The sequence below is a fragment of the Andrographis paniculata genome, unplaced genomic scaffold (assembly GCF_009805555.1).
Source record: "Andrographis paniculata isolate CXL003 unplaced genomic scaffold, ASM980555v1 Contig22END, whole genome shotgun sequence".
Classification (NCBI taxonomy): Eukaryota; Viridiplantae; Streptophyta; class Magnoliopsida; order Lamiales; family Acanthaceae; genus Andrographis; species Andrographis paniculata.
This window is the reverse complement of record NW_026137513.1, coordinates 100,052-125,691: the sequence shown is the minus strand read 5'-3', so window position 1 is coordinate 125,691 and position 25,640 is coordinate 100,052. Positions and strand designations below refer to the sequence as shown.

Below are 25,640 nucleotides of genomic sequence, written 5' to 3'. Positions count from 1 at the left end.
AGATTTTGATTTGGTTAGACAATGTGTAATTAGTAAAAAAAGGATCGGTTTTCTAAAAGGTACGGAATTTATCGTCAAATATTCAATATGATTCCACGAGATCCAGTTTCGTTCAAGTAACAAATTCTAGCCAACTAAAAAAATCTTCTGATCAATCCAAAGATCATTTGGATTCCATTAGTAATGGGGATTCGGAATCTCACATGTTGATCAATCAAAGAGAGATTAAACCACTAAAAGAAATATTGATTCTTTCGGGTCCTTTCTTTCTTCAAACGGAAGAAACAAAGATACAATCAAACCGATTCCCGAAATACATTTCTAGATTTTCCTCAATGTCCCAGCTATTCATGGAATGTGAGAAGTAGATGATTGCTTCTGGAAGAAATCGAAGCATTTCTTGGGAATTGTACAAGATCAGTTCATTTTTTTTTCTTTGATAGATGGTCAGAACTTTATTTGGGTTCGAATCCTACTGAGAGGTCCACTAGAGATCAGAAATTCTTAGAGAAACAACAAGATCTTTCTTTTGTCCTTTCCAGGTGATCCAAAAATAAAGAACTGAGTAATATATTTAAGATAATTACGTATTTACAAAATACTGTCTCAATTCATCCTATTTCATCAGATTCATGGTGTGATACGGTTTTGAAGGATGAACCGGATATGGACAGTTCCAATAAGATTTCATTCTTGAACAAAAATTCATTTTTTTTTTATTTATTTCATCTATTCCATGACCGGAATAGGGGAGGATACACATTACACCACTATTTTGATCAAAAGAGAGATTTCAAGAAATGACGGATCTATTCACTATACCAATAACCGAGCCGGAGCCGGTGTATTATAAGGGATTTTCTTTTTCTATTGATTCCTACGGATTGGATCAAAAACAATTCTTGAATGAGGCTTGGGATGGATCGAAAAAGAAATTTTTATTGGTTCTAACTCCTATTTTTTATGAAGAAAATGAATAATTTTTCTCGAAGGATTAGAAAAAAATGGTTCTGGATCTCCTGCGGTAATGATTTTGAAGATCCAAAACTAAAAATAGTGGTATTTGCTAGCAATAACTTAATGGAGGCAGTCAATCAACATAGATTGATCCAAAATCTGATTCAAATCCAATATAGTAACTATGGGTATATAAGAAATGTATTGAATCGATTCTTTTTAATGAATTAATCCGATCGCAATTTCGAATGTGGAATTGAAAGGGATCAAATAGGAAAGGATACTCTAAATCATAGAACTATAATGAAATATGCGATCAACCAATATTTATCAAATTTGAAAAAGAGTCAGAAGAAATGGTTCAACCCGCTTATCTTGATTTCTTGAATCGAGAGATCCATGAATCGGGATCCTGATGCATATGGATACAAATGGTCCAATGGGAGCAAGAATTTCTAGGAACATTTGGAACATTTTTTTTCTGAGGAAAATGGCCATTTTTAAATAATCTTTCATTGATTATGCATTAATCAATATTCGATTGATTGGTTTGAGGTTATCGACAAAACAAATTTGTCTATGCTACTTCATTTCTTTTTGTCCAAGTTGCTTTTCTTTTTGTCTAACTCATTTCCTTTTTTCTGTATAAGTTTCGAGAATATCCCCATTTGTTGGTCCTAGAACCATATCTATGAATTGAAAGGTCTGAATGATCAACTCTGCAATCAGTTGTTTGAATCAATAGGTCTTCAAATTGTTCATTTGAAAAAATGAAAACCCTTCTTTGGATGATCATGATACTTTCTAAAAATCAAAATTCTTGATCAATGGGGATACACCTTTTTTGTTCAATAAGATACCAAATTGGATGATTGACTCATTTTTATACTAGAAAGAATCACAATAAATCCTTTGATAATGCGGATTCCTATATCTCAATGATATTCCACAATCAAGACAATTGGCTGAATCCCGTAAAACCATTTCATAGAAGTTCATTGATATCTTATTTTTCTAAAGCAAATCGACTTCGATTCTTGAATAATCCACATCAATTCTGCTTCTATTGTAACACAAGATCCCCTTTCTTGTGGAAAAGGCCTTTATCAATAATTATGATTTTACTTATGGACAATTCCTCAATATCTTGTTCATTTGCAAAAAAATATTTTCTTTGTGTGTCGGTAAAAAAAAAACATGCTTTTGGGGAAAAGATACTATTCCACCAATCGAATCACATGTATCTAAGATATTCATACCTAACATTTTTCCAGAAAGTAGTGAAGAAACATATAACTTGTACAAATCTTTCCATTTCCCAAGTCGATAAAATCCATTCATTCGTAGAACTATTTACACGATTGTAGAAATTTCAGAAAACCTTTAACAGAGGGACAAACAATCAATTTTGAAAGAACTATTGTCAACCTCTTTCAGATATGAATTTATCTGATTCAGAAGGGAAGAACTTGCATCAGTATCTCAATTCAAACATAGGTTTGATTCACACGCTGTGTTTTGAGAAATATTTATCATCCAAAAAGAGGAGAAAACAAAGTGTTTGTCTAAAGAAATGAGTTGAGAAAGGGCAGATGTATAGAACCTTTCAATGAGATAGTGCTTTTTCAACTCTCTCAAAATGGAATCTATTCCAAACATATATGCCATGGGTCCTTACTTTGACAGGGTACAAATATTGAAATTTGATATCTTTTTATACTTTTTTAGACCTATTGTCTTAAAAATTTGTATCCATTTTCATGATATTATGCATGGATCTGGTATATCATGGTGAATTGTTCAGAAAAAATGGTGTCTTCCACAATGGAATCTGATAAGTGAGATTTCAAGTAAGTGTTTAAATAATCTTATTTTGTCCGGAGAAATAATTCATCAAAATAATGAGTCACCATTGATATCGACACATCTGAGATCGCCAAATGTTTAGGAGTTCCTCTATTTAATCATTTTCCTTCTTTTTGATGCTGGATATCTTGTTCATACACATCTTCTCTTTGTTTACCGGGCCTCTAGTGAGTTACAGAAAGAGTTCAAAAAGGTCAAATCTTTGATGATTCCATCATCTATGATTGAGTTGGGAAAACTTCTAGATAGGTATCCTACATCTGCACTGAATTCTTTCTGGTTAAAGAATATATTTCTAGTTGCTCTGGAACAATTAGGAGATTCTCTAGAAACAATACGGGCTTATGACGGCAACATGCTTGGTCTCACTTATTTGAAGAAATATTTGAATATCAATCTCATTGATCTCATACCAAATCCCATCAATTGAATCAATTTTTCAAGAAATACGAAACATCAAAATCACACAACTAAATAGATTTATTCATTGATAAGAAAAAGAAAAAACATTAATTGAGTTGAATTGATGATAAAATAAAATCTTGGGTTGTAAACAGTGATTCGATTGATGATAGAGAAAGAGAATTCTTAGTTTAGTTCTTCACCTTAACGACATAAAAAAGGATTGATCAAATTCTATTGAGTTTGACTCATAGTGATCATTTATAAGAATGACTTTGGTTATCAAATGATTGAACAATTGAGAGCAATTTACTTACGATACTTAGTGTACATTCATAAAAAGTATGAACTCAATTATGATTTTAATACATTATGTTTAGCAGAAAGACGTGTATTCCTTGCTCATTATCAGACAATCACTTATTCAAAAACTTCGTATGGGACAAATACTTTGCATTTTCCACTTCATGGAAAACCCTTTTCGCTCCGCTTTGCCTTATCCCCCCCCCCCCTCTAGGGGGATTTTAGTTATAGGTCCTATAGGAACTGGATGATCCTATTTGGTCAAATACCTAGCGACAAACTCCTACATTCCTTTCATTACGGTACTTCTGAACAAGTTCCTGGATACAAGTATAAAGGTTTTCTGATTGAGGATATCAATATCGATCCTAGTGACGATATCGATGGTGACCTTGATCTGGAGCTGGAATTGCTAACTTTGATGAATGCACTAACTATGTATATGATGCCGAAAATAAACCAATTTTATATCACCCTTCAATTCGAATTAGCAAAAGCAATGTCTCCTTTAATAATATGGATTCCAAACATTCATGATCTGGATGTGAATGAGTCAAATTACTTATCTCTCGGTCTATTAGTAAACCATCTCTCTGAAAGATGGTTCACTAGAAATATTCTTGTTATTGCTTTGACTCATATATCCCAAAAAAGTGGATCCCGCTCTAATAGCTCTGAATAAATTAAATACGTGCATTAAGATACAAAGGCATCTTATTCCAAAACAACGAGAGAACTTTTTCACTCTTTTGGGATCTCACTTGGAAAAGAAAATGTTCCATACTAAAAGATTCGGGTCCATAACCATGGGTTCCAATCCAAGAGACCTTGTAGCACTTACCAATGAAGCCCTATCGATTAGTATTACACAAAATAAATCAATTCTAGACACTAATACAATTTCATCTACTCTTCATAGACAAACTTGGGATTTGCGATCCCATGTAAGATCGGTTCAGGATCATGAGATCGTTTTCTATCTGATAGGAAGGGTTGCAGCACAAAATGTACTTCTAAGTAATTGCCCCACAGATCCTATATCTATCTATATGAAGAATAAATCATGTAACAAAAGGGATTTTTATTTGTACAAATGGTACTTTGAACTAGGAATGAGCATGAAAAAATTAAAGATACTTCTTTATCTTTTGAGTTGTTCTGCCGGCTCAGTCACTCAAGAATTTTGGTCTCTACCCGGACCGTTGAAAAAATAGGAAAATATTTTATGGACTCGTTGAGAATGATTTGGATCTAGTTCATGGTCTATTCAAAGTAGAAGACGCTCTAAAAGATTGCATTCCATTTGATAAAGATCGAGTTCATTGGTCTTCAACCCAAACCGAAGAATACCTTAGATATGATGAAAAATGGATCTTGTTCCATCTTTGATAAGAGATTTATCTATGAAAAGTATGAATCGGAGTTTGAAGAAGGGTAGGGGAAAGAGCCCTTGACCCATAACAGATAGAGGAGGATTTCTTCAATTACATAGTTTGGGCTTCTAGAATATGACGCCCTTGGGGCTTTCTATTTGAATGTATCGAAAGGCCCAACGAATAAGGATTTCTCTATTGGTCCAGGTGATTTCGGGGCAAGCGGATCATTTATGATGAAGAGGATGAGCTTCAAAAGAATGTTTTGGAGTTCGTGCAAAGTGGAACCATGCAGTACCAGACACGAGATCGATCTTCCAAAGAACAAGGCCGTTATTCAATAAGCCAATTCATTTGGGACCCTGAGATCTGCTCTTTTTCGTATTCAAAGATCAGCCCTCTGGCTCTGTATTTTCACATCGAGAATTCTTTGCAGATGAAGAGATGTCAAAAAAGCTTCTTACTTCCCAAACAGATCCTCTTACATCTATAAATTAATGCTGGTTTAACAAGAATACTCAAGAAAAACACTTCCCATTGTTGATTAATCGTCAGAGATGGGTTAGAACCAATAGTTCATTATCTAATGGATCTTTCCATTCTAATAATCTATCCAAGAGTTATTAGGATTTATCAACTCTATTTGTATCTAACAGAAGGCTATTGGATCAAATGACCAAGACATTGTTAACAAAAATATGGCTTTTCCTGGATGAAATGAAAATTGGATTCATTGAACAAGAGAAAGATTTCTCATTCCTTAACCAGAAAGATATGTGGCTATGAAACAGGGATTAAGTGGAATTGAATTGACTGGGTGGTATAGTGGGGGAAACGCTTCTTTCTGCCATATTTTGGACCTTAGCTCCATGGAACAATATGTTACTGCCGAAACACAGAAGAATTGAAATCTTAGATCAAAACACTATGCATAGATGGTATGAACTATCCAAACAAGAATTCTTGAATAGAGAACAACCAGTTCGGATATTCATGACCAAGAAGTACTGGATTCTCTTTCGGATAGGCTTTGAAAGGAGAAGGAAGGGTGGAATGCCAAAAAACGTCTATTATTGAATTGACCCGACTCGATAGTACCTATTTTGGGAACATCCAGTGCAAAAGCCAAAGTCACTGAATTGGTAAGTCGCCGATCCTTGGACTACGGAAGGTACTTTATCCGCTAGGTGATGGATGGACATTTTACCAGAGGTTTCTTATCTACCCTTGTGCGATTCCTGTTGAAGCGTATACTCTGGGGTGGGTGCGGGGTCGACGATTTTAAAAAAAACTCCCCATTCATTAGATAGAGAATATCACCAAGAGTTCGTGATCCGCTGCTGAACTTATTCCAATTCAATGAGCATTCTCAATATTATGCCTTGAAGAGGACTCAAACCTCCATGCTCTTTAGCACAAAATTTTGAGTCTCGTGTGTTTACCATTTCACCGCCAAGACATCTTTAAAGTGCATCCTGTTCCATGAATATGATATCTATCTAGTTGATGTATGGAATATATGATAAAGGTGGAGTGTTTCTATTGATCGGTCATATAGGCCGGAGTCGGACATCCAATTGCTTTGATTTGAATTATCCGGCGAATGCCTTATGTATATATGCATATACCAAAAGATTGCCAATCAAACTTATTGTATTTTCGATTCAATAGAAGCTCAAAGAGGTGAATAGTGTCTCAAAAATAATGAGACATATGGAAAAAGCAGGTCCGATTACGCCTATTCCTAATCCTAAATGGAATGGAATGGCATAGGGATCTATATGTAAACATGGTATCTATTCGATACACTCGAATGACCCCTTGAGAATGTATAGAACCCCATTCCGTCCTGGTCCAATATGGAATGAACTTATAATATGATGATCGAGGATTATAAGTTCATAACCCTAGCCTATTCTCGTTTTGGTCGGAACAAATCTACTAATTCTTTGATTCCGGTTAATAAGAGGGGTCTTGAACTAATAAATAGACCTTATAAGCTAAAAAAGGGTATCCTGAGTAATTGTAATAATCGGGTTCATTGATATTCTTGGTATAGTAGATGCTATCACACATAAAATCATACTTAATTCGATTGAATTGTTTGATCTTAAAGGAGATCTTCTATAATTTCGCATGTGGGGGGTGATTTCTTGGTTTCGTCCAGTCATTACTAACTTAAATATTTTTAGATAATAGTAGATAGAAACAATTCTCGAAAGAAGTCCTATTAAAACCGAGGAATATAAGCCTGCCTGCCATCCACACCAGAATGAATAGAGTTTTCCGAAAAACCCTGCTAGTGGAGGAAAACTTCCTAGGGATAAGAGACAGAGGGCTAAAGAGAGTGCCAAAAAAGGATCTTTCGTGTAAGGAGTCCTGTCATGATGAATATACAATATTGGCCTTTTAATTTTTTACTCTTTCTCAAAATATGGACAAATGGGAGTTTAACCCCAAAAGAAGCACTTCACGAAGCCTCTCGGAATTTAATTGTTTTATTTAGTTCCTTTTTAAAAAAGAAAGAGAAAACATACCTTTAAAGAACAATCAAGACGTGGTTCCTTTATCCCTATTTTCTTTTCACGATAAATTGAATAAACTCAGAAAAACCAAAAATGAAAAGTAGCAGTAAAATTGATTTTATTGATCAATCCGAATTTCCTACTAGTCTATAATTGCCTCAAAAGGTCCAATATATATACATTATTAGACCTTTTGAATAAGAGTCAAGAAGAGCTTAGGGAAATTGAACATTTTTGCCTAGAAGATGTGAAAAAGATATTGGGCATTGTACAAAAACATTTTGCAATTCATTTACCAAAAAAGAGGTTTCAAATATTAAAGTGAAATGTAGCTTGGTATTCTAAAAGTACCCTTCCGAATTCCTGGAGATGATGATGCATCTTGGGTTGACGTATAGTGGGACTTGTCAAATAGATTGGGTCATATGGTATTTTGTCATGGACCGAAATTGATCAACTACACAAGATACAGAATAAACTAACTAAACGAAACTAACTAATAAACAACAAGAAAGAACAAACAACTAAACGGAACTAATTAAGCAAGAAAAGAGCGAATTAACTAAACAAAATGAATAAAGCAAGGAAAAATGATTATCGAAAGAGAAGCAAACCTACGTAAGTACTAATGTAAGCACAACCCGATACCCTTCTAGCATCGAACCATCCTCTACAAAGGCACCACGTCGGCCGACACTTTAGAGAGCTCTTCCACCTTTCCCAAATGCCACGAATTTGAGGCTTTATACTCGAACCCGAATTTTGAAACTAAATCCCATGGAGCATGCAATGGAATTGCATTCCATAAAATATTAGACTAAACAAGAAAGTATTGCTATCAATCATAACTTTTCATAAAAGGAAATGATCATAAATGATCAAATATTCATTAAAATATATTTTTTTGGTGTGTCTTACAAAGCACCTTAAGGGTCCTAGTTATAGGAGTAGAGGAAGGGGAAAGTGGAGTGATTTTCCAATGTGGGATGCGTTTTGTATAAGCAATCTCCCAATGAGTGACACCTATCTAATGGTCCCATCCATGCATGCATGTGAGAGCTTATTAGTTGTCCCAAGGGATGGTCCCCCCCACTTGAGTATGTGAAACCTAGGTTTAATAATTACATATTAATCCCTCTATTTTAGAAAACTCCTAGGTTTGCACAACTTTTTTTGTTAGTTGTCCTATTGAGGCATTGCAAGCTCCAATGTAACCTTTACAACCACGAAACTCGCCATAGGCTTTCCATCAAGTCCTCGCATGTTGTAACATAGTCCGTTGGTTGGGCTCCAATTCTCTAATTTCTTCATCAAGCCTTGCAATTTTTTAATGCACGTTTTTGCTCGAGCTCTCGAGATTGGTCCAATTGGAATATGAGGAATTGCAAGTCCCGATCTTTACGCATCCAAAGCTCACACTCACTCCTACTTCTCCATGGGATTCAATCTTGGTAGCAAGTTCGACAAGTTCCAAAGTAGAATTATAAGGATACATATCCACTTGAACCATAACATCATGTCTCAGCCCTTTAAGAAACCGATACATGGTGACTGCATCATCTTTGACATGCTGAGCCCTCATCATAAACATCTCTATTTCATTGCAGGTACTGCTCAAACATCTTGCTACCTTGGAGTAAAAACTGAATTTTTTGAAGGTGATCCATTTGATAATGCGGGGTCACAAAACGTGCATGCATAGCTCAAGTAAGGGCTGTTCATGTCTCAATATAAGGCATTCCGGACCTTGCAATATCAACTTGCACCTTCTCCCACCAAACAAGAGCATACTCCTTAAACTCCACAACAACAAGCTGAATTTTCTTGCGCTCCGAGTAATTATGACATGCAAACATCATATCCACTTTGCTTTTGCACTCAAGAAACTCATTAGGATCAGCCGATCCTACGAAATGTGGTATGGAGAACTTGATGGACTGCATGTTGTCATCAACCTCATTAACTCGACCTCAGATATATGTAGGCCTTGGACTACTATGAAGCCTTTCGTCAAAATCATCAACTTGGATAGATCTCGTATTTGGTTATACACTTGTTGAGCCCGTAGGTTGCTTGTCAAGGTGGATTTCTTCACGTCTAGCATCACTATGACTTCCCTTTTATTCAAGAATAGCAACCTTATCGAAAACCTTATCGAGTTTCCTTTCCATATTTTGACCAACCTTCCTTAACAAGGCCTCTGCATAAGCCTTCATCTGAGCATCCACAACATCATCTATGTCATCTCGAACATGATCTACTTGACTCCGTAGGTCATGTATCTTTCGACCCTGCTGATCCACTCGAGATGTCATGCTATCCATCTTTCCGCCTAAGTCGTCTTTAATATCTCGCATATCTCTGCTTTTCTTATTTATCACAGCCACAATGTTATCCAACAAAGCCATACCTGCACAAAAGCAAACTAATATATATATTGAAAGTTAATTCTCACAACCCCCTCTCGCAAACTCGTGTATACCTCTCTTGGAAACTGGGTAGAGTTCCCAAGCTCTTTAAGTGTGCCTTGATGGAGTCGTAAAGGTGGAACTTGAGTGACGTACACCTTTAAAATGGACAAGAAACTTTAAACATGACTCAATCAAAGAAAATACAAGATAGGGTCAATCGTGCAAGAACCAAGCTCGTGCATTTATGGACTAATTACCAAAAAGCATATAACACACAAATGCTGGAACTATGCAAGTAAAAAAAAAAAACACACTGATTCAAATATCAACAACCACCAAATCACCACAAAGACTTCCTCTTTAAAAATGTGTCAAACGAATATGAAAATACAAAAACTTGGAAAACTCGAAACCCTATAATTGAATGAGCAGACCTCAATTAAGAATTCACAAAAAAAAATAAGTACTTTAACTTTTTCATCATTTCACAAGCTTTCTAATGACATTATACGTGAAAAACAGAGATCGTATGAGAAAACTACAACTCAAACAAAATTACCGACCAAAATTGCTCTAGTCCTCCCGCTCTATTATTTTTAATCTTTTGGTCTGTTTTTCTTATTTTGTCTTTTTTTTCAACAAACATTTTTTGTTTGTTTTTTATTTATTTTTTACTTTTTCACAACAATAATGCGAGGCCTAGGCAAAAAATACATTAACATTAACTCCTCACACTTCCCAAATAACATCCAACTAAATATAAATCCAACCTCACTTTTAAAATAAATGAACTCAACAACCCACAAACTTGCAATACTCAAACAAGAACAAACTCGAAAAACTCAAAGAAGAACAAACTCGCAAAACTCAAGCAAGAGCATGAAGTGTATAATTAAAATCACTCATCAACAAAGTCACAAGCTTGAGTTCATATAATGCCTATCGATGTATGGTGCCTATTGTGCAGTAGAAAGCATAGAGGATCAAATCGTCTACACTAAAAGACCAAGCAAAGAAAAAACTCGAGATCAAATTTACGTCAAGCATATACATTAAAAAGTTCAACTAAGCAATTAGAGAAACGAATAAAAAGAAAAGATATCAAAGGAATTTTTTTTTGGAATTTTTTAAATAAAGATAGTGCAAATTGATCAAACTGCTCTGATACCAAAATTAAATAATATATGTCATGAACCGAAATTGATCAACTACACAAGACATGGAATGAACTAACTAAACGGAACTAACTAATAAACAATGAGAAAGAATAAACAACTAAACAGAACTAATTAAGCAAGAAAAGAACGAATTAACTAAAAATAATGAATAAAGCAAGGAAAAAGGATAATCGGAAAAGAAGCAAACCGAAGTAAGTAGTAACGTAAGCACGACCCGATACCCTTCTAGCATTGAACCATCCTCCACGAAGGCACCACCTCGGTAGACACTTTGAACAGCTCTTCCAACTTCCCCAAATGCCATGAACTTTAGGCTTTATACTCAAACCTGAATTTTGAAACTAAACCCCATGGAGCATGCAATGAAATTGCATTCTATTAAATATTAGATTAAAAGAGAAAGTATTGCTATCAAGCATAACTTTCCATAAAAGAAAATGATCATAAATGATCAAACATTCATAAAAAAATATATTTTGTTTGGTGTGTCTTACAAAGAACCTTAAGTGGGGGAAGGGAAAAGTGGAGTGATTTTCCAATGTGGGATGAGTTTTGTATAATTAATCTCCCAATGAGTGACACCTAGCTAATGGTCCCCCCCATGCATGTGAGAGGCATGTGAGAGCTTATTATATATATATAAGTGGTCCTAATGGATGGTTCCCTCACTTGAGCATATGCAAACCTAGGTTTGTATAATTACATATTAAACCCTCTATTTTAGCAAACTCCTAGGTTTGCACAACTCTTCCGTTAGTTGCCCAATTGAGACATTACAAGCTCTAATGTAACCTTTACAACCACGACACTCGCCCTAGGATTTCCATCAAGTCCTTGGATGTTGTACATAGTCCGTCGGTTGGGCTCCAATTCTCTAATTTCTTTGTCAAGCCTTGCAATTTTTCAATGCATAATATCGCTCGAGCTCTTGAGATTGGTCCGATTGGAATATACAGAATTGCAAGTCCTGATCTTTGCCATATTTCCTTGTTCTCTTCCCCGCCTCTATTTTGCCAAAAAAAAATAGAAATTGAATCATTGAAAAATTGGAGTGTGAAATGCAATTTGATGCATTGTTTTGAGGAATTCATATTTTTATTATCAATTAGAATGATTTATGGTTGGCTCTTGTTGGACTAAAAAATGAAGTATCCAGGCTCCGTTTAGAAAAAAACCCAATTAGGAGCATATCTAGGATTAGTGTATCATAAATGATTCTTGTTTGTTATTTCTAAATTCATAACAAAAATAAATGGTGATTAGAAGATTTGTCGTATATATGCAAATCGAAATCGGGCAAATCTTTACCCGGAGTAGAGCATAAACATAAAAAAATGAAATAGGCCCATTCAGGAACAAGAAAACACCATCATGATTTGGATTGAATCTCGACAAAACAATATATTAACGAGAAGTTAATTCAATAAGTTTGTTAACTTTTTTCTACTCTAAGAAAGAAACTAAGTCAAAACTCATCGTTTTTGAAAAGAAAGCCCTCTCGTTAGAAGTTTGAAAAAACTTGTTTTTTAAAAGGATAGGAAAAAGGAAAGAGGACTAAAAGTTATACATAGATTCTTCTTTTTGAACCGTATGCATCAAAAGGTGCATGTACGGTTCCTAAGGGATGCAATTTTACCTCACTCAACAGACTTTATCAAGAGAGAATCTTTTTTTTTTTTTTTTTTTTAGGCCAAGAAGTTGATAACAAGATGTCGAATCAACTTATTGGTCTTATTGTATATTTCAGACTTGAGAATACTGCCAAAGATTTCTATTTGTTTATAAACTCTCCAGGCGGGTGGGTAATAGATGGATTAGCTATTTATGATACTATGCAGTTTGTGCGCCCAGAGGTCCATACAATATGCATGAGACTAGCCACGTCAATGGATCTTTTCTCCTAGTTGGGGGAGCAATTACCAAATGTTTCGCATTCCCTCACGCTTGGCGCCAATGAGGTTTTTCATTTGAGAGAAATAAGAAAGCTATGCCTTCGCCATATGAATATTAAGTAATAATAGCATGGCACTTTGAACTTGATATGAAAAAATTTTGTATTGTTTTTTTTTTTTTAAAAAAAAAGATTCAATTATGTATCAAGAGATTAGTATAAAATAAAAGATATTTTCCATTTTATCTTATTTATCGGGAAGCCAATTCAGCATTACAGACCTTTTTGTTTCCATCCCGAAGGGCTCTTACAAATATTTATGTTTTAAAAAAAAGAGTGCGAAAAAAAAAAAACATGATTTTTCCTTTTTTGGTTAGATTAAAGAGAAACTTTGGGATTGCTCAATCAAAGAGAAAAAAAAAATTCTATATTGAAATAGAAAGCAACGGAGCCATCATAGTATTTTTGAACCCCTACGAGAGGAAGGGTGGCATTTTGATCATTTACCCATCTAGGGCTTGGGGCTGATAGATTTTTTTTCTATTTCTTGAATTTGAATCGAATGTAAAGGTCAATTTGATTGTAGAGCTGTATGCGATGCACAAAAGATAATGCCCGTACGGTTGCTCAATTCGATCTTTTTTCCTATTATTCTTTATCCTTCTTTCCTCTTTGTTTTATCACACCAGATAGAGAACTCTTCTATCATCAGGTTAATGATGCATCAACCTGCTAGTTCGTTTTATGAGGCGCAAACGGGAGAATTTATCTTGGAAGTGGAAGAACTGCTGAAACTACGCGAAACCATCACAAGGGTTTATGTACAAAGGATGGGCAAACCATTATGGGTTGTATCCGAAGACATGGAAAGAGACGTTTTTATGTCAGCAATAGAAGCCCAAGCTTATGGAATTATTGGTTTTGTAACAGTTCAATGGCAAAAAAGGGGATTTTGTGAAAATCCGGTATTTGATATTTTATCTCCGAGTTTATTATCTTATTGATATTTTTTTTAAATACAAATAAGTTAGAATCACGAGGTTAGGATTAATCTAAACCTGCCCATTATGTATATGATTCAACATGCCTACTATAAAACAACTTATTAGAAATACAAGACAACCGATTCGAAATGTCACCAAATCCCCTACTTTTCGGGGCTGTCCTCAGCATCGAGGAACACGTACTAGGTGTTTGTGCGACTCATTTCGATTATGAGCTGAAGAAAAAAAGAAGGAAGAAAATTGATTTTCGGTATGTCGGTATGAATGATAAATACTAGTAAATATAATAGAATAGAGGAAAGAACTCTATTAACTATCTAAAAATAAGCAAATCAATTCCTCTATTGTGTCTAAAGTTTATGGTTTATGTTGGTGCAAATCCAATCACCGGAATTTCAGATAAGAAGAAATTATTCATTGATAGCAAACGCTTATCTATTAAGCGGTGGAAATCTTATTGAAATTCAAAAACAAAAAAAACATAAAACTGAGGTTTGCACTCGGTCAAGAACGAACTACGAGGGTTGAGTACCCCAACTGACTTTCCTAATTAATTATCGTTACTGTATAGGTGGGTCTGATTGTGAAAGTCCTGTTACTGGATAATTTGTGGGTAGAGTCGAAGAGTGTGGTATGAACTATACAAGTTCGAAATAACATTGATAAATTAATTAAATGAAGTTAAGGCTCCGATGTATAGAGAAGACCTCACCATTTAAGAAGTAACCATAGAAACGATGTGATGCGAGCGCAACCGAAGGATTCGGAAACTCGCAAACCACAGGAAATAAAGAAATAGAAAGATGCGGAATTTGGTGGAAGAAAGAGAGATGAAGAGGATATAGATAGAAGAATACTTTGGTTTCTTGATTCACAAGATTGATCGGATAGGCACCACGTGAGAACTAAGCAACACGCAACACAAAATCTCTAAACCAACAAGGAATAAAGAAGGATAATCTGGATTCTCGATCCACATGGTTGGTCGGATTAGCACCAAGTGAGAACTAGGCAGCACGCAACACAAGATCTCTAAACCAATCAAGGAATGGAGTTGACACAACAAGCGGTCCAGCACCGATTGAGAGGCGACGAACTGTCTCGAATCACTCGAAAACAACCCGATTTTGAAAGATTACCGAGGATTGCATCGCACAATCTCGAATAATCAAGCTAGAAAGAATCACTCTTGAAAGCAAAGAAATTTTATAAGAAATATCATGGTTTAGTGTATTATTACAATGATAATTATGGAACCTTTTATAGAGGAACCATGTAAAATTAAAACAAGAAAGTACACTCTTAAAGGAAATAAAATCATATAGGGAATATTTATTATAATCAACCTTATTTAGTATTATTGACCCATAATTCATGGCAATCTCATGATTACTAGTAATTCCTTGATCTATGGAATTCCTTTATTTAGGGGATATTGATTCACGAGATCCCTTCAATTAGGCATAGTAATTTAGGGGAGGTCCAATGCCTTGTAAAGTGCTCCTGGCCTTATGGTCCTTGGGACTTGGGGTCCAATTCCGTCATGATGGTCACATCATCTCCTCCCTCTTCAAAAGGTTGTTCCATCAACCGTTCATTTCAAAATATTCTCAAGTCTTTTTTTCTTTTTTTTTCAACTTTTTTTTTTTGTATTTTCTTTTTTTTTTTTTCGGATTGATTTTTTTTTTGCCCTTTTTTTTGACTTTTTTTTTTTAAATATGAACCGTGATATCAATCAAAAGATTGTATCAACTAGCTCTGATACCAGCTGATGCGAGCGCAACCGAAGGATTCGGAAACTCGCAAACCACAGGAAATAAAGAAATAGAAAGATGCGGAATTTGGTGGAAGAAAGAGAGATGAAGAGGATATAGATAGAAGGATACTTTGGTTTCTTGATTCACAAGATTGATCGGATAGGCACCACGTGAGAACTAAGCAACACGCAACACAAAATCTCTAAACCAACAAGGAATAAAGAAGGATAATCTGGATTCTCGATCTACATGGTTGGTCGGATTAGCACCACGTGAGAACTAGGCAGCACGCAACACAAGATCTCTAAACCAATCAAGAAATGGAGTTGACGCAACAAGCGGTCCAGCACCGATTGAGAGGCGACGAACTGTCTCGAATTACTCAAAAACAACCCGATTTTGAAAGATTACCGAGGATTGCATCGCACAATCTCGAATAATCAAGCAAGCAAGAATCACCCTTGAAAGTAAATAAATTTTATAAGAAATATCGTGGTTGTGTGTATTGTTACAATGATAATTATGGGACCTCTTATAGAGGAACCATGTAAAATTAAAACAAGAAAGTACACTCTTAAAGGAAATAAAATCATATAGGGAATATTTATTATAATCAACCTTATTTAGTATTATTGACCCATAATTCATGGCAATCTCATGATTACTAGTAATCCCTTGATCTACGGAATTCCTTTATTACGGGATATTGATTCACGAGATCCCTTCAATTAGGCATAGTAATTTAGGGGAGGTCCAATGCCTTGTAAAGTGCTCCTGGCCTTATGGTCCTTGGGACTTGGGGTCCAATTCCGTCATGATGGTCACATCACGATGGAACCCACTATTTTTATTTCTTTATTCAGTTTTTGATTTCTTTTTTATTGACTCTATTTCGAACGCCTATCTAAGGATAGTTCCGTATTTCATTCGTATTTTGCAGTAAAATACCAAAATATACGTGCTCTGGAAGGTTATAGTAGCCAAAGCCATTGGGATTTTGATTTTACACATTTGAAACATATGTTTGGTTATTAACGAGGACATGGAAAAGAATAACTGAAAGAAAAGAAATTAATCAGTTATTTGTCAAAGTTTTATTATGGAATGATCGGAATTAAACACTGATATATAGCTCAGAGATGTTGAACAAAAATTTGTTTATTTTGCTCAAGCTTTCGAGGGGCTCATTCAAGACTAACTCAAACTATGACTCAATAGAAAATAAGAGCTTTGGTTTCGGCTCATCGGGACAGGGATAAGCAAAAAAGAAATTTTCGTCGTTTGTGGATCACTCGAATAAATGCAGTAATTCGAGAACGAGGAATATCCTATAGTTATAGTAAAATAGTACATGATCTATACAAAAGACAATTGCTTCTTAATCATAAAATACTAGCCCAAATAGCTATATCAAATAGAAATTATCTTTATATGATTTCCAATGAAATTAGAAAAGAAGTAGATTCGAACGAATACACCAGAATAAGTAAAATGGAGTTCCCCAAAAAATGAACTATCGGAAGGTGGAGTCGAAATGACTATGAGAAAATAGGCTAAAGTAGTGAAAATGAATGAACACATTCAATAAAAAAAAACTTTTTTTTTTAATTTTTTTTCTTATGATAGACACGATAATAAAATATGGCTTCTCAAATTTGTGTCGAACAAAAAGCTAACCCATGTTTGAGTTTGGATTAGAATTTTGATTCAAGTGAACAAAGAATAAACATATTTTTTTCAAGTTCTAAGACCAGTTGTTCTAGCAGTCCACTCAGTTCTTTAAAATTGTTTCTGATTATCGATAAAAGGTAACAAAGATAAAATACGAGCTTGCTTTATATCAATAGTAATTAATCATTTTTATTTCAAGGTCAATCTATTCAGTCATCTAGATAATATATTTCCTCGCTTACTAAAAAATTGACTAATTAAATTCATGTTTCTATAATTAATTCGATTCCCCGATTGAATCGGGGGCAAACGCCTACGAAAAGATTGCTTGCATTTCAGAAATGGTCGCTTAGATTTATCCATGGTTTGTTTGTTTAGTTTATTTCTTATCCTAAATCCTATTTCTTAATTGTCATTTTCACCCACAATAGGATTTTTTCTAGTACAATATGTTCTATTCCGAGCTCTATGTTGTTCTATATAATATCATTTTTACCCTTTCAAGACTAAGATTTCAAAACTAAGATTCAATCTATTTCTTTATTTCCCTATGAATCGTATGCTTGTAACAACGGTGACAGAATTTTCTCAATTCTAATTGATTAGGGGTATTGTGTCGGTTCTTTTGAGTAATATATCTGGAAATTCTTGTTGATACCTTCTTAACAACATTTCGGATACAATCTTTACATTCCAAAATCACCGTTCCTCGTGCATCTTTCTTCTTGGCCATGAGTCCTTTTTGTATTTTTTATTTATTCAGCTCTTCTATATTTAATTTGAAATTAAGAAAAAGAAAGGGAGGAAAAACTAGAAGTTACTAATTTTAAATCAAACTTGAAAAGATAAAAAATCAGTGAAGTTCTAATAATTCAAAGCAAAGCCATAGTAATTATTAAGAATAAATAAGACAATGATTTTCAAACTCTATTTAAACCCGAAGAACAATATTTCCATCAAAGATCTTGTATTCTTGCTCTAGAGCTGTATTTTATCCACATGTCTCTATTAGCATTAATGTATTATTACTATTCATTTAATTTAAATTTGAATCCAAGTCTCGCAGACGATGAATTATCTTTTATATTTTCTCTTTTGTCCCTTAATTTTCAAAATTAGAAAAAAGGGAAAAAAAGAGAAAAAGTGAGGAGAAATTAGTCACAGATAGTTGATTGTATCTCTAATCTTTTTCATTCCTTCTGACGTCAATAACTAGAATGAAAAAAAAAAAGAATGTCAATGCATCTGGAAAAAAAACGATTAATCTCTCTCAATTGACCTACTAAAGCCCGAACCATAACATACTTAGTACTGGAGTCACGGAGAGATATATTTTTAGATATCGCATTGAAAAAATTTTTTTATTTAAATACATAAATACATAAAGATAATGCATATATGATCAAATGAATATGTAGTTAAGAGCCACCTAGAGTTGTACATAGAATCCCTAATTCAAATTGAAAAATTATCCATAAGGTTTTCCCTTTATTATTATTATAAGATAAATGAGACAAAAAGACGAAATGGGTCAAAAAGTTGTGTTTTTCAATGGAGGAAATAGACATGTAGAAAAAAAGACAAAAATTCTCTACAATCACACTATATAATGGTTTAAGGGATGTGACACACCTTGGTAGCGCGTTTGTTTTGGGTACAAAATGTCACGGGTTCAAATCATGTCATCCCTACCTAATTATTGTCCCCTTTAACCAGTAACAAGGAATCAATTGAGATTCATTCCAATTGCACGGAATCGTTTTTTTTTTATGAAACTATAGAATATATGCATGCAAAATCAAATAGATTAGGGTTCGAAACATACTCTTTTTTCTTCTTTACAGTTATTTCTTTCAAAGAGAAATTTTAAATAAGTCGTATCTTGCTCAGACCAATAAATAAAACTGAAGTTATAGTTAAAGCTACTAGTAGAAAACAAAAATAACTAGTTATAGTAAGCATGAAGGGGGCTAACTGAAATGTGGTATTTCTATATATAGATTTCTAAAGCATTTACCTGAGTTTCCCTTTTTTGACATAGGAGGATATGCAAAAATATAAATTGAACAATTAATTTCAATTGAAATTTTGTGATTTATCTATCATTCTAGTGGCACGAACAAAGATAAAGTGAAAGACATATAAAACGAAATTGATTCATCATTTCTATGATCTAGCCATCTAGTAATTCCTATCAATCGAGTTGTTGAATATAAACCAATAATATGAACTACATCGAGTAACTTCATTAAAAAATGAAACTTTTTTTGAATTATTATGGAATACTATTTTCCATTTTTAATTTTCACATTCTTTAAAAGTCTCATTCTTGCAGCTAAATCAAGAATTGGATTTCATTACAAGTATTGATTCCGATTTTTTTATTTTTTCTTCGCTTTCTTTCATCGAATATGATTTACTACTCATATTTCTTATGGGAAGATTCACCAATTCCTTAAATTGTAGAAAGATGATAATCTCTTTCATTGTAAGAATTTTGTATTAAATACAACATCATTTACATGAACAGGTAAAGGAAAGGAAGAAATACTTTAATTTAGCACTTCTTTTTCGATACTAATTCAAATTGCATTCTTGTGTCGAAAGAAAGATAGTTATACTAATTCTTTATATTCAAAATATGCCCTCGGAACAATATTGATGATCCTACAAAGATCCAATTTTAGTGATTGCTTTTTACTGATCTAATCTTTTACAGAATCTATCTCCGTTTGACTATACAGAAATATTTGGAGATGAGCACGTCTGGAAGCACAAAAGAATGTTATTTTGCTGATATTATTACCAGTATTTGATACTAGGTCATTCATAGCATGACGATACCTTCCCTATTTATTGCGGGTTGGCTATTCGTCAGTACGGGTTTAGCTTACGATGTATTTGAAAGCCCTCAGCCAAATGAATATTTCACAGAGAGCCGACAAGGAATTCCATTAATAACGGGACGTTTTGATTATTTGGAATAACTTGATGAATTTAGTAGATCATTTTTAGGAGGTCCTGATCAAATGACTATATATCGAACCTATCCAATTTTTACAATGCGATGGTTGGTTGTTCACGAATTAGCTGTACCAACCATCTTTTTTTTGGGTCAATATCAGCAATGCAATTCATCCAACGATAAACCTAATTCTGAATTTATAGAGCTATGACACAAACAAGCCCGAACGAACAAAATGTTGAATTGAATCGTACTAGTCTCTACTGGGGGTTATTACTTATTTATGTACTTGCTGTTTTATTTTCTAATTATTTCTTCAATGAGCAAAATGAAAGAAAAAATCAAAACTTTGGGCATTCTCTTAGCCCATTCGGAAGGATCTCATCTTATAATTATCCATGAATTTTATGTCTCTAGCATGACCACTTAATGAAATTGGGGGGAAGTGGAGGAAATGACCGATACTACTGGAAGGATTCCTCTTTGGATAATAGGTACTGTAACTGATATTCTTGTGATCGGTTTAATAGGTATTTTCTTTTATGGTTCATATTCTGGATTAGGTTTATCCCTATAGTATTCGGATGGATTGAGTTGTAGACATGAAGGTTGATATATCCTGGCCCGTAAGCCACGCAAAGTCAACCGTGTCAGGATTGTAGACTGGCCCCACAAGTCAACATGAGTCATTCTAAGACACTTCCGTTCTCACTCACGCACACCCTGAGAGACTTTCCATGTGGTCACTCATCCTCAATTTACTCTAGGGCAAACATATTTAACTCTAGAGTTCTTTAGTAAAGCTCCCGAAAAGGAATATGCACATTATTGATGTGAGTAGTCTATTCAATCCATTTAACCTCTAATCAACTTCGGATGCTCTGATAACAATTGTGACTCCTGCACCGCAAGCCATGCAAAGCCTGACGTATCGGTATTGTAGCCTGGCCCCACAAGTCAAACACAAGTCCTTCTATGACACTTCTGCTCTCACTCACGCGCACCCTTAGAGACTTCCTAGGGGGTCACCCATCCTCAAATTACTCTAGAGCAAGCACGCTTAATTGTAGAGTTCTTTCAGTAGGGCTCCTGAAAATGAATGTGCACATTGTTGACATGAGTAGTCTATTCAATCAATTTAACCTCTAATCAACTTCGGATGGCCTGTCACTAGCTTATCCACACGAGTTGGCCTAGCACTGGCTCAACTCCGGGGTATTACAAAAGCGTAGGAATTCAACGGGATTCCCTTCTGTCTTTGTCTAATTCGAGGGGAAAGGGCCCGTTGGGTTCAAAGTCTTTTTTTGTCTAAATGATAAAGTGGGTTTCGTTATCTGTTGTTTCACAAAGTCCATTCCATTGTTTTTTATGATGCTTTTGAAAAATAAACATTATTGATTGATTCAGAACATGTTTTCCTTGATCTTGAGAGTATGTATTGGTTCTTTACAAGTTTGAATAAAGAGAGAATCACTCAATTGCATGGATTTGATATATTTCGCTAGATTCGATATCGTATAAATACTTTCTATACTCTTACCATATTTATTTATTTTTATTTAGTATAACAGAAAAGTAGAGATTTTTTCGAAGTTCCTTTAATAAGTTCTATTTTTTGTTTGTACACCACTTGACTTCCTTGTTGTCATTGTGCGGAATAAATAGAAAAAAAGGTTCTGATACATCTGGAAAACCGAAAGCCAGACTAGGAACCCAAAATCATTGCTCTTTCAACACAAGAAAAAGGGATTTTATAAACCCCTCTTTTCCCTCACCATCTTTTTTTCTTGTGTCGAAGATAAATAATATCTTTTAGAATTATTTGTTCCTTACATTTGTAGTTCGTTCTATTACCCGCTCACTTATGTTGATATCTATCCCAATTTAATTCGATTTTCAATGTTCTAAAATGGATCCCTTTTAGGAAATTGGAATTCCAACAAAGACAAAGTCATAAAGTCAAATAAAGTAGTCTTCTTGAAAGAAAAATCAACCTATTATAATATGACTATGAATGCGGATTCCGCCAAGCTCATAAAGAAAAAAAGTAGATAAAAGTTTTTGTAATTTACTTTTATAGATAATTGACCACAAAAAATTTGTTCTTTTTACGATCCTAATATCGATAAATCGGAGAGTCTAAAAAATTCATTTCAGCCAATTGAACCTTTTCGATCTGTCTTTTTAAGAACCAAAAAGATTTGTGCCAAAATAACAGCTTCCAAGAAGAACAAAAGACTTGGACAAGTAATGGATCTTGAAGTACTATTTCTGCATTTCACTGACCAAATCCACCCACATTAGGATTATGCGTTAATGGTTAATCCAAGTTGATGAATTCACCCTCTAAAATAAGAAGTTCGGGCCCTAGAGGGATAATATCAACAACTTGGCGTCCATCCGATGGATCTGATATGGGTATTTCATATCCCCTTTTTTCTTTTCATAGGATTTTACTTATTATACACGTTCCTATCGCATTAAAAACTGTATTGTTACTTTTGCTTCAATCGGGATAAATCTGACCCTTCCTCGATTCCTACCTATATATATATGATATTTTAAGAAGTGAACATCATTTTTAGAAGCGGGGTCGGGGGAAATTATGTGGACGTCCAAAGGCCTCCCGAAACAATTGTACCAATTACCCGAAGCCGAGCTTGTAAACTCCAAGATCAATTTTCCAGCTTAATCCGAGAGCTCGAGATGAAGAATATACACAAGGATGAAGCATGCAGACCTATCGGCCTGAGATTAACGGTTATAAAAGCTTAAATGATTGAAGGCATGTGATGATGTCATTGCTTATATCACATGTGATGATGTAATTGCTTACATCATAATGTTGACATCATTGCTTACATTACTCTTTGGGAATGAACTACCATTAATTACAATATTATAAATATATTCTTTTGGGAATGTGTTGCCATTATTTTGATATTGGTAATATGCATTTGGGAATATGTTGTCACTAGTGATATCTATTGGTAATATAATTTTATGGGAACAAGTAGACATTAATTGTATTGGTATATTTTCTCCTATGAAAATGTGTTGTCAATTTAATTGTAGTAAGTTCTTTGTCCCCCCCTCCCCTTAGCCTCTATATAAAGACCTTTGTATCTACTTTCATATCAACTTTAGTGATAATATATTTCTCTTCCTTTGAAAACTTATGTTTTTCATTGTGTTTACTTCCAAAGTGTGAGTGAGTGATACCTAGCACATTGTTTTCAAATTGGGTCTTTGGAATTATCCATTGGTTCGTGGCTTCTAAATTCTTGCAGAGGAATTAAGCCTATCGATTTTTTCATTTTCCATGTTAGGATTTTGGGTCCAAGATTAAATTCTTGAGGTTCTTAATCAACTAGGTTGGGTTCAATTTTTTACTCTATATTATCTATTTTCTTTCTCAAATTCCTCACATTCATTAAGGTTATTCTTCTTGAACCTGGGAAAAATATACGAACCCATATGGGTTACATCATTTTGGTATCAGAGCTAATTAGCTCAAGTTTCTACACTTGAATGTTATTCTTTTCTTCTCAAAAAAGAAAATCTACATAATAAAACAAAATGAAAAAGAAAATTACAAAAGCTTGTGCTAATAAAAAAATAGCACACTTGTTTGTTTGTTCTATTATAGCTTCCGCATTTTCCGTCACAATTATTTTTTTTGTTTTCTTTTTTTTATTCTCAATTTTATTCTAGTTCCTCGTAATTGCTTTCACTCTCTTATTTTTTTGTCGCATCTTTGGAAACACTTCACCGATCTAATTTGTTCTTTGTGCAAGACGGAGAGGTACAATAAATGATGAGTGAAACACGAGAGTTGCGAGGGCTTATTTTCTAACTAACGGATACATATATTTCCATATTAGTTTTTCTAATGGCGGGGGAGGAGAACACAAATTCAAAATGTAGATGTTCAAAGCCTTTTGATCTTGGTGATGAACCAAGTAAAGAAGTTACACCATTCTACACTTAAGGTGCATGGATAAGTTGGAGTTGAACCAACAATGGCAAGGTACTCCGCATGGTTCCGAGGCCATTGACGAGGAAGGTGTTCGTGAAGGGGGAGTTAGAAATAATGCCCTTCGAAGAGAATTCCCAGCTCCCCGATGTAATCTCCCTCAACCGAAGAGGCACGAGCGTGAATGTGAGGATGAAGAAGAAGAGTTCAATGATAAATTCCCACGACGGAGGCCGCATAACCCCTGAATAAGGTATGATTGATAGCATCCATTGGACGCTATCTTTTAGTCGTCATCTACATTGAAAAATATGTCTATTTAGACTTAATTTCTTTTATTTTATGTAAATATGTTATATTTTTAGCTTGTTTTTTTAATCTAAGTTTAATATCATAGTTTGTAGAATATTTAGTTAATTATGCATATATTTGACAATGGATGTGTTTTATATTAAAGCCTTCGTTATGTCTTGATTTACGTATAAAAAATTTATGAGGTTTAGGGCATATGTTTCAGGTTGAAAAAAATAACAAAGACAGAGATAACGTTATGGGAATGTAAGAGTTAAAGAAGATAAGCAATGTGCAGGCAAGCATGACATAATAATACTATTAATAATTGTTATATATTAAAATATTTTAGAGTTTTTATTGGGCCTATAACTGGATTCCAACGTTTGGGCCCACAGATAAACCCAAAAAGAAAGTAGGTCTTTGGACGCCCATTGAAGAACCAGGTCGGTCGATCGGTTACTTGATGGGTCGGTTGATCAGTCGCTTGATTGGTCGGTCGATCAGTCGCTTGATTGGTCGGTTGGTCAGTAGTGTGGTTGGTCGGTTGGTCAGTCGCTTGATCAATCGTCTGGTCTGGTCGGTTGGTCGATTGGTAACACGAAACATAACCGAAGACGGTTCTTCAGGTGGTTGCAACCACAAGGGGGTTTTCCGTTAGTTACAACCGACTGCATACACGATCCGATAACTGATGTAGAGAGCATATAACAAGCAATTCGCATCCGGCAGAAGGCTTCTTCAATCAACGCAACAATTTCAGTGAAAATTCTCTTTGGGGATCATCTTTATTTTCTTTTCAGCATCAATTTGCTTTTAATTTTCTTACATTTTGTACAATATTTAGGAATCTTCGATTCCATATATTATTGCAGTCAAATTCAAATTTATTTCGAATTTTAGTTTTTATTGTTGGTTGAAAACGACATCAACCATTTAGCGACTCCACTGGGGAGAAGAGGCAAGATTACTGATCCTACATTAGACAAAAATTTCATACGATTGAGGTCCGGCCGAATCATCGGAATGATCCATATGGCAGGTTCACAGCCTCAAGTTTCTTCCACCAC

At 34.5% G+C, this 25,640-nt stretch overlaps 1 pseudogene; it reads left to right on the top strand.

Moving 5' to 3' along the window:
• The first annotated feature begins 7,752 nt into the window (after window positions 1-7,752).
• LOC127245685 (ATP-dependent Clp protease proteolytic subunit-like) lies at window positions 7,753-24,531 on the top strand (annotated as a pseudogene).
• The last annotated feature ends 1,109 nt before the right edge of the window (window positions 24,532-25,640 follow it).